Below are 11,288 nucleotides of genomic sequence, written 5' to 3'. Positions count from 1 at the left end.
AAATATTCTGGCGTTTTAATAATTGGTATCAGGTTGCCATCAGGTGGTATCAGGTAAAATCAAGTTTGCCAGGTGGTATCAGGTGGTATCAGGTTTGCCAGGTGGAATCAGGTGGTATCAGGTTTGCCAGGTAGTATCAGGTGGTGCCAGGTGGTATCAGGTTTGCCAGGTGGTATCAGGTGGTATCAGGTTTGCCAGGTGGTGCCAGGTGGTATCAGGTGGTATCAGGTTTGCCAGGTGGTATCAGGTTTGCCAGGAGGTATCAGGTTTGCCAGGAGGTATCAGGTGGTATCAGGTTTGCCAGGTGGTATCAGGTTTGCCAGGTGGTATCAGGTGGTATTAGGTTTGCCAGGTGGTATCAGGTTTGCCAGGTGGTATCAGGTGGTATCAGGTTTGCCAGGTGGTATCAGGTGGTATTAGGTTTGCCAGGTGGTATCAGGTGGTGCCAGGTGGTTTCAGGTGGTGCCAGGTGGTATCAGGTTTGCCAGGTGGTATCAGGTGGTGCCAGGTGGTATCAGGTTTGCCAGGTGGTATCAGGTGGTGCCAGGTGGTATCAGGTTTGCCAGGTGGTATCAGGTTTGCCAGGTGGTATCAGGTGGTGCCAGGTGGTATCAGGTTTGCCAGGTGGTATCAGGTTTGCCAGATGGTATCGGGTGATATCGGGTTTGCAAGGTGGTATCAGCTTTGCCAGGTGGTATCAGGTTTGCCAGGTGGTATCAAGTGGTATCGGGTTTGCCAGGTGGTATCAGGTTTGCCAGGTGGTATCAGGTTTGCCAGGTGGTATCAGTTGGTATCAGGTTTGCCAGGTGGTATCAGGTTTACCAGGTGGTATCAGGTGGTATCAAGTTTGCCAGGTGGTATCAGGTTTGCCAGGTGGTATCAGGTGGTATCAGGTTTGCCAGGTGGTATCAGGTGGTGCCAGGTGGTTTCAGGTGGTGCCAGGTGGTATCAGGTTTGCCAGGTGGTATCAGGTGGTGCCAGGTGGTACCAGGTTTGCCAGGTGGTATCAGGTGGTGCCAGGTGGTATCAGGTTTGCCAGGTGGTATCAGGTTTGCCAGGTGGTATCAGGTGGTGCCAGGTGGTATCAGGTTTGCCAGGTGGTATCAGGTTTGCCAGATGGTATCGGGTGATATCGGGTTTGCAAGGTGGTATCAGCTTTGCCAGGTGGTATCAGGTTTGCCAGGTGGTATCAAGTGGTATCGGGTTTGCCAGGTGGTATCAGGTTTGCCAGGTGGTATCAGGTTTGCCAGGTGGTATCAGTTGGTATCAGGTTTGCCAGGTGGTATCAGGTTTACCAGGTGGTATCAAGTTTGCCAGGTGGTATCAGGTTTGCCAGGTGGTATCAGGTGGTATCAGGTTTGCCAGGTGGTATCAGGTGGTATTAGGTTTGCCAGGTGGTATCAGGTTTGCCAGGTGGTATCAGGTGGTATCAGGTTTGCCAGGTGGTATCAGGTTTACCAGGTGGTATCAGATTTGCCAGGTGGTATCAGGTGGTGCCAGGTGGTATCAGGTTTGCCAGGTGGTATCGGGTGGTATCGGGTTTGCCAGGTGGTATCAGCTTTGCCAGGTGGTATCAGGTTTGCCAGATGGTATCAAGTGGTATCGGGTTTGCCAGGTGGTATCAGGTGGTGTCAGGTGGTTTCAGGTGGTGCCAGGTGGTATCAGGTTTGCCAGGTGGTATCAGGTGGTATCAGGCTTGCCAGGTGGTATCAGGTTTGCCAGGTGGTATCGGGTGGTATCGGGTTTGCCAGGTGGTATCAGCTTTGCCAGGTGGTATCAGGTTTGCCAGATGGCATCAAGTGGTATCGGGTTTGCCAGGTGGTATCAGGTTTGCCAGGTGGTATCAGGTGGTGTCAGGTGGTTTCAGGTGGTGCCAGGTGGTATCAGGTTTGCCAGGTGGTATCAGGTGGTATCAGGCTTGCCAGGTGGTATCAGGTTTGCCAGGTGGTGCCAGGTGGTATCAGATTTGCCAGGTGGTAATAGGTTTGCCAGGTGGTGCCAGGTGGTATCAGATTTGCCAGGTGGTATCAGGTGGTGCCAGGTGGTATCAGGTTTGCCAGGTGGTATCAGGTTTGCCAGGTGGTATCGGGTGGTATTGGGTTTTGCCAGGTGGTATCAGCTTTGCCAGGTGGTATCAGGTGGTATCAAGTTTGCCAGGTGGTATCAGGTTTGCCAGGTGGTATCAGGTGGTATCAGGTTTGCCAGGTGGTATCAGGTGGTGCCAGGTGGTTTCAGGTGGTGCCAGGTGGTATCAGGTTTGCCAGGTGGTATCAGGTGGTGCCAGGTGGTATCAGGTTTGCCAGGTGGTATCAGGTGGTGCCAGGTGGTATCAGGTTTGCCAGGTGGTATCAGGTTTGCCAGGTGGTATCAGGTGGTGCCAGGTGGTATCAGGTTTGCCAGGTGGTATCAGGTTTGCCAGATGGTATCGGGTGATATCGGGTTTGCAAGGTGGTATCAGCTTTGCCAGGTGGTATCAGGTTTGCCAGGTGGTATCAAGTGGTATCGGGTTTGCCAGGTGGTATCAGGTTTGCCAGGTGGTATCAGGTTTGCCAGGTGGTATCAGTTGGTATCAGGTTTGCCAGGTGGTATCAGGTTTACCAGGTGGTATCAAGTTTGCCAGGTGGTATCAGGTTTGCCAGGTGGTATCAGGTGGTATCAGGTTTGCCAGGTGGTATCAGGTGGTATTAGGTTTGCCAGGTGGTATCAGGTTTGCCAGGTGGTATCAGGTGGTATCAGGTTTGCCAGGTGGTATCAGGTTTACCAGGTGGTATCAGATTTGCCAGGTGGTATCAGGTGGTGCCAGGTGGTATCAGGTTTGCCAGGTGGTATCGGGTGGTATCGGGTTTGCCAGGTGGTATCAGCTTTGCCAGGTGGTATCAGGTTTGCCAGATGGTATCAAGTGGTATCGGGTTTGCCAGGTGGTATCAGGTGGTGTCAGGTGGTTTCAGGTGGTGCCAGGTGGTATCAGGTTTGCCAGGTGGTATCAGGTGGTATCAGGCTTGCCAGGTGGTATCAGGTTTGCCAGGTGGTATCGGGTGGTATCGGGTTTGCCAGGTGGTATCAGCTTTGCCAGGTGGTATCAGGTTTGCCAGATGGCATCAAGTGGTATCGGGTTTGCCAGGTGGTATCAGGTTTGCCAGGTGGTATCAGGTGGTGTCAGGTGGTTTCAGGTGGTGCCAGGTGGTATCAGGTTTGCCAGGTGGTATCAGGTGGTATCAGGCTTGCCAGGTGGTATCAGGTTTGCCAGGTGGTGCCAGGTGGTATCAGATTTGCCAGGTGGTAATAGGTTTGCCAGGTGGTGCCAGGTGGTATCAGATTTGCCAGGTGGTATCAGGTGGTGCCAGGTGGTATCAGGTTTGCCAGGTGGTATCAGGTTTGCCAGGTGGTATCGGGTGGTATTGGGTTTTGCCAGGTGGTATCAGCTTTGCCAGGTGGTATCAGGTTTGCCAGATGTTATCAAGTGGTATCGGGTTTGCCAGGTGGTATCAGGTTTGCCAGGTGGTATCAGGTTTGCCAGGTGGTGCCAGGTGGTATCAGATTTGCCAGGTGGTATCAGGTGGTGCCAGGTGGTATCAGGTTTGCCAGGTGGTATCAGGTTTGCCAGGTGGTATCGGGTGGTATTGGGTTTGCCAGGTGGTATCAGCTTTGCCAGGTGGTATCAGGTTTGCCAGATGGTATCAAGTGGTATCGGGTTTGTCAGGTGGTATCAGGTGGTGTCAAGTGGTATCAGGTTTGCCAGGTGGTATCAGGTGGTGCCAGGTGGTATCAGGTTTGCCAGGTGGTATCAGGTGGTATCAGGCTTGCCAGGTGGTATCAGGTTTGCCAGGTGGTGCCAGGTGGTATCAGATTTGCCAGGTGGTATCAGGTTTGCCAGGTGGTGCCAGGTGGTATCAGATTTGCCAGGTGGTATCAGGTGGTGCCAGGTGGTATCAGGTTTGCCAGGTGGTATCAGGTTTGCCAGGTGGTATCGGGTGGTATTGGGTTTTGCCAGGTGGTATCAGCTTTGCCAGGTGGTATCAGGTTTGCCAGATGGTATCAAGTGGTATCGGGTTTGCCAGGTGGTATCAGGTTTGCCAGGTGGTGCCAGGTGGTATCAGATTTGCCAGGTGGTATCAGGTGGTGTCAGGTGGTATCAGGTTTGCCAGGTGGTATCATTCAGGTGGTGCCAGGTGGTATCAGGTTTGCCAGGTGGTATCAGGTGGTGCCAGGTGGTATCAGGTTTGCCAGGTGGTATCAGGTTTGCCAGGTGGTATCAGGTGGTATTGGGTTTTGCCAGGTGGTATCAGCTTTGCCAGGTGGTATCAGGTTTGCCAGATGGTATCAAGTGGTATCGGGTTTGCCAGGTGGTATCAGGTTTGCCAGGTGGTATCAGGTTTGCCAGGTGGTGCCAGGTGGTATCAGATTTGCCAGGTGGTATCAGGTGGTGTCAGGTGGTATCAGGTTTGCCAGGTGGTATCATTCAGGTGGTGTCAGGTGGTATCAGGTTTGCCAGGTGGTATCAGGTGGTGCCAGGTGGTATCAAGTGGTATCAGGTGGTGCCAGGCGGTATCGGATTTTTCCTATATAGAGTGGAGATATAACAAACAATTTTAAAGCGCATTCCAGCTACAAGATATTGATGCGCTATCCTCAGGACCTACAGTATATCACAAAAGTGAGTACACCCCTCACATTTTTGTAAATACTTTTTCATGGGACAACACTGTATCAAAGTGTCACATCTTCAGAGTAAAATAGTCAGTGTACAGCTTGTATAAATGGGGTATTTCATCTACAAAACTCAATATGCAGCCATTAATCTATAAATCGCTGTCAACAAAACTGAGTACGCCCCTAAGTGAAATGGCTAAGTTGTGCCCAACTTAGTATTTTCCCTCCCCAGTTTCACATGATTCATTGGTTATAATATCTCAGGTGTGAATGGGGAGCAGGTGGGTTAAATTTGGTGTTATCGCTCGCACACTCTCTCATACTGGTAAATAGAAATTCAACATGGCTCCTCAGAGCAAAGAACTCTCTGAGGAACTGTAAAAAAAGAAAAAAAATAATTGCTGCTCTACATAAAGATGGCCTAGGTTGTAAGAAGATTGCCTGCCAACACCCCGAAACTGAGCTGCAGCATCGTGGGCAAAACCATACAGCAGTTTAACAAGACAGGTTCCACTCACAACTGTCCTCACCATAGTTGACCAAACAAGTTGAGTACACGTGCTCAAAGTCATATCCAGAGGTTGTCAGCATTAAGAACATGGATTACTGGAACTAAGTCCTGCGGGCCGAGACCATGATAAACATATTTGGTTCAGATGGTGTCAAGTGTGTGTGTGTGTGTGTGTGTGTGTGTGTGTGTGTGTGTGTGTGTGTGTGTGTGTGTGTGAGTGTGGTAGCAACCAGGTGAGGAGTACAAAGACAAGTGTGCCTTACCTACAGTCAAGCATAGTGGTGGGAGTGTCATGGTTTGGGGCTGCATGAATGCTGTCAGCTGTGGGCAGCTACAGTTCATTGAGGGAACCATGAATGCCAACATGGTCTGCTTCAGTATGTCACAGTACATGATCCCCTCTCTTCGGAAACTGGGCCGCAGGGCAGTATTTCAACATGATAATGACCCCAAACACACCTCTAACATGACCACTGCCTTGCTAAAGAAACTGAGGGTAAAGGAGCTGGACTAGCCAAGCATGTCACCAGACCAAAACCCTATTGAACATCTGTGTGGCATCTTCAAATGGAAGGTGGAGGAGCGCAAGGTCTCCAACATCCACCTGCTCCGTTATGTCGTCATGGAGGAGTGGAAGAGGATTCCAGTGACAGGCTGGCGTCACACTAGCAGGATTTGGTCAGTATTTTACATCAGTATTTGTAAGCCAAAACCAGGAGTGGGTGATAAATGCAGAAGTGGTGAATATGTTTCTATTATACTTTTCCTCTAATTTTTCCACTCCTGGTTTTGGCTTACAAATACTGATGTAAAATACTGACCAAATACTGCTAGTGTGACGGCAGCCACAACCTGTGAAGCTCTAGTGAACTCCATGCCCAAGAGAGTAAAGGCAGTGCTTGAAAATAATGGCAACACAAAATATTGACACATTGGGCACAATTTGGCCATTTTCACATAGAGGTGTACTCACTATTGTTGCCAACAGTTTAGAAATGAATGGCTGTGTGTTGAGTTATTTAGAGGGCGCACCGAAATGACACTGTTACACAAGCTGTACACTGACTACAGTACATTGTATCAAAGTGTCACTTCTTCAGTGCTGCCCTATGAAAAGATGCAATAAAATATTTACTCACTTTTGTGATATACTGTATTCCCAAAAGATCAGCTGTTATAAGTAGTGTTGAGCATTCCGATACCGCAAGTATCGGGTATCGGCCGATATTTGCTGTATCGGAATTCCGATACCGAGATCCGATACTTTTGTGGTATCGGGTATCGGTATCGAAACAACATTAATGTAAAAATGTGTAAAAGAGAGAATTAAAATAAAAAATATTGCTATACTCACCTCTCCGACGCAGCCTGCACCTTACCGAGGGAAGCGGCAGCGTTCTTTGTTTAAAATTCGCGCTTTTCTTTCCTTTACGTGAAGTCCCGGCTTGTGATTGGTTGCGTCGCAGTCACATGGGCGACGCAACCAATCACAGCAAGCCGTGACGTAATTTCAGGTCCTTAAGGATTTTAAAATTACATCCCGGCTTTGTGATTGGTTGCGTCGCAGTCACATGGGCGACGCAACCAATCACAAGCCGTGACGTCACGGGAGGCTGGACACGCGCGCATTTTAAAATGCGCGCTTGTCCAGCCTCCCGTGACGTCCCGGCTTGTGATTGGTTGCGTCGCGGTCAACCAATCACAAGCCGGGAGGCTGGACACGCGCGCATTTTAAAATGCGCGCTTGTCCAGCCTCCCGTGACGTCCCGGCTTGTGATTGGTTGCGTCGCGGTCAACCAATCACAAGCCGGGAGGCTGGACAAGCGCGCATTTTAAAATGCGCGCGTGTCCAGCCTCCCGTGACGTCACGGCTTGTGATTGGTTGCGTCGCCCATGTGACTGCGACGCAACCAATCACAAAGCCGGGACGTAATTTTAAAATCCTTAAGGACCTGAAATTACGTCACGGCTTGCTGTGATTGGTTGCGTCGCCCATGTGACTGCGACGCAACCAATCACAAGCCGGGACTTCACGTAAAGGAAAGAAAAGCGCGAATTTTAAACAAAGAACGCTGCCGCTTCCCTCGGTAAGGTGCAGGCTGCGTCGGAGAGGTGAGTATAGCAATATTTTTTATTTTAATTCTTTCTTTTACACATTAATATGGATCCCAGGGCCTGAAGGAGAGTTTCCTCTCCTTCAGACCCTGAGAACCATCAGGAATACCGTCCGATACTTGAGTCCCATTGACTTGTATTGGTATCGGGTATCGGTATCGGATCCGATACTTTGCCGGTATCGGCCGATACTTTCCGATACCGATACTTTCAAGTATCGGACGGTATCGGACGGTATCGCTCAACACTAGTTATAAGCTATTCTAGGACCTGATCTGCATTGTCTGGTGATGACCTATATACAGTGACTGGAACGACATATTGGAACTCTGTTTATATTAACCCCTTACTGCCATTGGACAGGATAGTACGTCCAATGGCAGTACCCCCGCTTTGATGTGGGCTCTGGTGGTGAGTCTGCATCAAAGCCGGGACATGTCAGCTGTTTTGAACAGCTGACGTGCCCGCAATAGGCACGGGTGGACTCGCAAACCAGCCGCGCCTATTAACTAGTCAAACTCTGACAGCAGCATTTAAAGCGCGCTTCCGGCCATCTGGCCGGAAATATGCGCACCACTGACTCCTGTCATGTGATCGGGGGTCATCGGTTCGTCGGCATAACGACCAGAGGTCTCCTTGAGACCTCTATGGTTGTTGATGCCGGATTGCTATGAGCACCACCCTGTGTTCGGCGCTCATAGCAAGCCTGCAACTCTGCTACATAGAGGCAATCTGAGCATCACGTCTATGTAGCAGAGCTGATCAAGTTGTGGCAGCTTCTAGCCTCCCATAGAGGCTATTGAAGCATGCCAAAACTTAAAGAAAAATAGTTTTAAAAAATATAAAAAAATATAAAAGTTTAAATCACCCCCGTTTCGTCCCATTCAAAATAAAACAATTAAAAAAAAAAACTTACACATATTTGGTATCACCACATTCATACTCACCCGATTTATCAATAAAAAAAGGATTAATCTGATCAGAAAATGGTGTAGCGAGGAAAAAAATTGAGACGCCAGTATTGCGTTTTTTTGGTTGCCGCAACATTGCATTAAAATGCAATAACGGGCAATCAAAAGTACGTATCTGCACAAAAGTGGCATCATTAAAATATCAGCTCGGCGCACAAAAAGTAAGCCCTCATCCAACCCGAGATCAAGAAAAATGGAGAAGCTACAGGTATCGGAAAATGGCACAATTTTTTATTTTTTTAGCAAGCTTTGGAAAATTTTTTCACCACTTAGATAAAAAAAGAACCTAGTCATGTTAGGCGTCTTTGAACTCATAATGACCTGGAGAATCATAATGACAGGTCAGTTTTAGCATTTAGTGAACCTAGCAAAAAAGCCAAATAAAAAAAGTCAAACATACAAATATATGGTATCACCGAGTTCAGAATCACCCGCTCTATCAATATAATAAAAGAATTAACCCAATCACTAAATGGTATAATGAGAAAAAAATTCAAAACGTCAGAATTACTTTTTTTTTGGTCACCGCAGCATTGCATTAAAATGCAATAATGGACAATCATAGGATCGTATCTATACCAAAATGATATCATTAATAACATCAGCTCAGCGTGCAAAAAATTAGACCTCACCCAACCTGAGATCACGAAAAATGGAGACGCTACGGGTATCGGAAAATGGCGCAATTTTTTATTTTTATTTTTTTTTACAAATTTTGGATTTTTTTTTCACAACTTAGATAAAGAAGAACTTAGACATGTTTGTTGTCTTTGAACTCGTAATGACCTGGAGAATCATAATGCCAGGTCAGCTTTAGCATTTAGTGAACATGGTGAAAACCCCCAAAAAACAAGTCTGGGATTGCACTTTTTTTGCAATTTCACTTCAATTAGATTTTTTTTCCCCATTTTCGAGTACACGACATGCTAAAACCAATGATGTTGTTCAAAAGTACAACTCGTCCTACATGGCCATATTGACGGAAAAATAAAAAAGTTATGGCTCTAGAAAGAAGGAGAGCAAAAAACGAAAATGCAAAACCGAAATGAAGGGGTTAAGCCGGAGCTTATAATAGTGGATCAGTGGTGGTGCTGGGTGTTGGACCCCCATAGACTAATCTGCTATTGATTGCCTATGCTTAATATCAGTATCTTGTGACATGACAGGACAACCCCTGTAACAGACAAGCTACATGTTTATGTTTTTTAACATTTAACCATCCTGGTTAAGAATGAATCAATTATTCACTACGTAATTCATTAGAACTACAAGGATGTAATTTAATGCTGAAACCATTCCTGCATGTGTTGGCTTAGAGCTGCACGATTTTACATAAAAAATTAAGGAAATGTGTTTAAAATTATGTGGTCATTGGTATCTGCATTCACTGTAAAAATATTTGTTTTAATAACCATTCACTTAAAAGGGCACTCCCTAAATCTTAATACAGTGGGGGGAAAAGTATTTAGCTAGCTACCAATTGTGCAAGTTCTCCCACTTACAAAGATGAAAGAGGCCTGTAGCTGACATCATAGGTAGACCACAACTATGAGAGTCAAAATGAGAAACCAAATCCAGAAAATCATCTCGTCTGATTTGACAAGATTTATTTTGCAAATTATGGTGGAAAATAAGTATTTGTTCATGAGCAAAAGTTCATCTCAATATTTTGTTATATATCCTTTGCTGGCAATGAGAGGTCAAACGTTTTCTGTAAGTCTTCACAAGGTTGGCGCACAATGTTGGTGGTATGTTGGCACATTCCTTTATGCAGATCTCCTCTAGAGCAGGATGTTTTGGACCTGTCGCTGGGCAACACGGACTTTCAACTCCCTCCAAACGTTTTCTATGGTGTTGAGATCTGGAGACTGGTTAGGCCACTCCAGGACCTTCATATGCTTCTTACAAAGCTACTCCTTTGTTGCCATGGCGGTGTGCTTGGGATCATTATCCTGCTGAAAGACCCATCCACATTTCATCTTCAATGCCCTTACTGATAGAAGGAGGTTTGCACTCAAAATCTCATGATACATGACACCATTCATTCTTTCATGTACATGGATCAGTCGTCCTGGTCCCTTGGCAGAGAAACAGCCCCAAAGCATGATGTTTCCACCCCCATGCTTCACAGTAGGTATGGTGTTCTTTGGATGCAACTCAGTATTCTACCTCCTCCAAACATGACGAGTTTTGTTTCTACCAAACAGTTCTACTTTGGTTTCATCAGACCATATGACATTCTCCCAATACTCTTATGGATAATTAAAATGCTCTCCAGCAAACTACAGAAGGACCCGGACATGTACTGGCTTAATCACGGTGATATATCTGGCACTACAGGATCTGAGTCCCTGGCGGTATAGTGTGTTACTGATGGTAGCCTTTGTAACGGTGGTCCCAGCTCTATGCAGGTCATTCACTAGGTCGCCCTGTGTGGTTCTAGGATTTTTGCTCACCGTTCTTGTGATCATTTTGACCCCACGGGGTGAGATCTTGCGTGGAGCCCCAGATCGAGGGAGCTTATCAGTGGTCTTGTATGTCTTCCATTTTCTTATTATTGCTTCCACAGTTGATTTCATCACACCACGCTGCTTGCCTATTACAGATTCAGTCTTCCCAGCCTGGTGCAGGGCTACAATGTTGTTTCTGGTGTCCTTCAACAGCTCTTTGGTCTTCACCATAGTGGAGTTTGGTGTGTGACTGTTTGAGGTTGTGGACAGTTGTCCTTTATACTGATAAGTTCAAACAGGTGCAACTATTACAGGTAATGAGTGAAGGACAGAGGAGCCTCTTAAAGAAGAAGTTACAGGTCTCTGAGAGCCAGAAATCTTGCATGTTTTTAGGTGACTCAATACTTATTTTCCAACATAATTTGCAAAATAAATCTTGCCAAATCAGACAAGGTGATTTTCTGGATATGTTTTCTCAATTTTGACTCTCATAGTGGTGGACTAACTATGATATCAATTACAGGTCTCTCTCATCTTTTTAAGTGGGACAACTTACACAATTGGTGGCTGACTAAATACTTTTTTACCCCA

General features: G+C 46.7%; 1 protein-coding gene across 1 annotated transcript in view; it reads right to left on the bottom strand.

Annotated features, from left to right (window-relative positions):
• Nucleotides 1-4,199: 4,199 nt before the first annotated feature.
• Nucleotides 4,200-11,288, bottom strand: part of LOC143770014 (uncharacterized) — a 59,244-nt gene continuing 52,155 nt past the window's right edge. Inside the window, exon 12 of the mRNA XM_077259166.1 lies at nt 4,200-4,559. The gene's annotated coding sequence lies outside the window, so the exon portion shown is untranslated. The remainder of the gene's footprint in view (nt 4,560-11,288) is intronic.

The sequence above is a fragment of the Ranitomeya variabilis genome, chromosome 4, assembly GCF_051348905.1.
Source record: "Ranitomeya variabilis isolate aRanVar5 chromosome 4, aRanVar5.hap1, whole genome shotgun sequence".
NCBI lineage: Eukaryota > Metazoa > Chordata > Amphibia > Anura > Dendrobatidae > Ranitomeya > Ranitomeya variabilis.
This window is presented reverse-complemented; position numbering and strand designations above follow the sequence as displayed.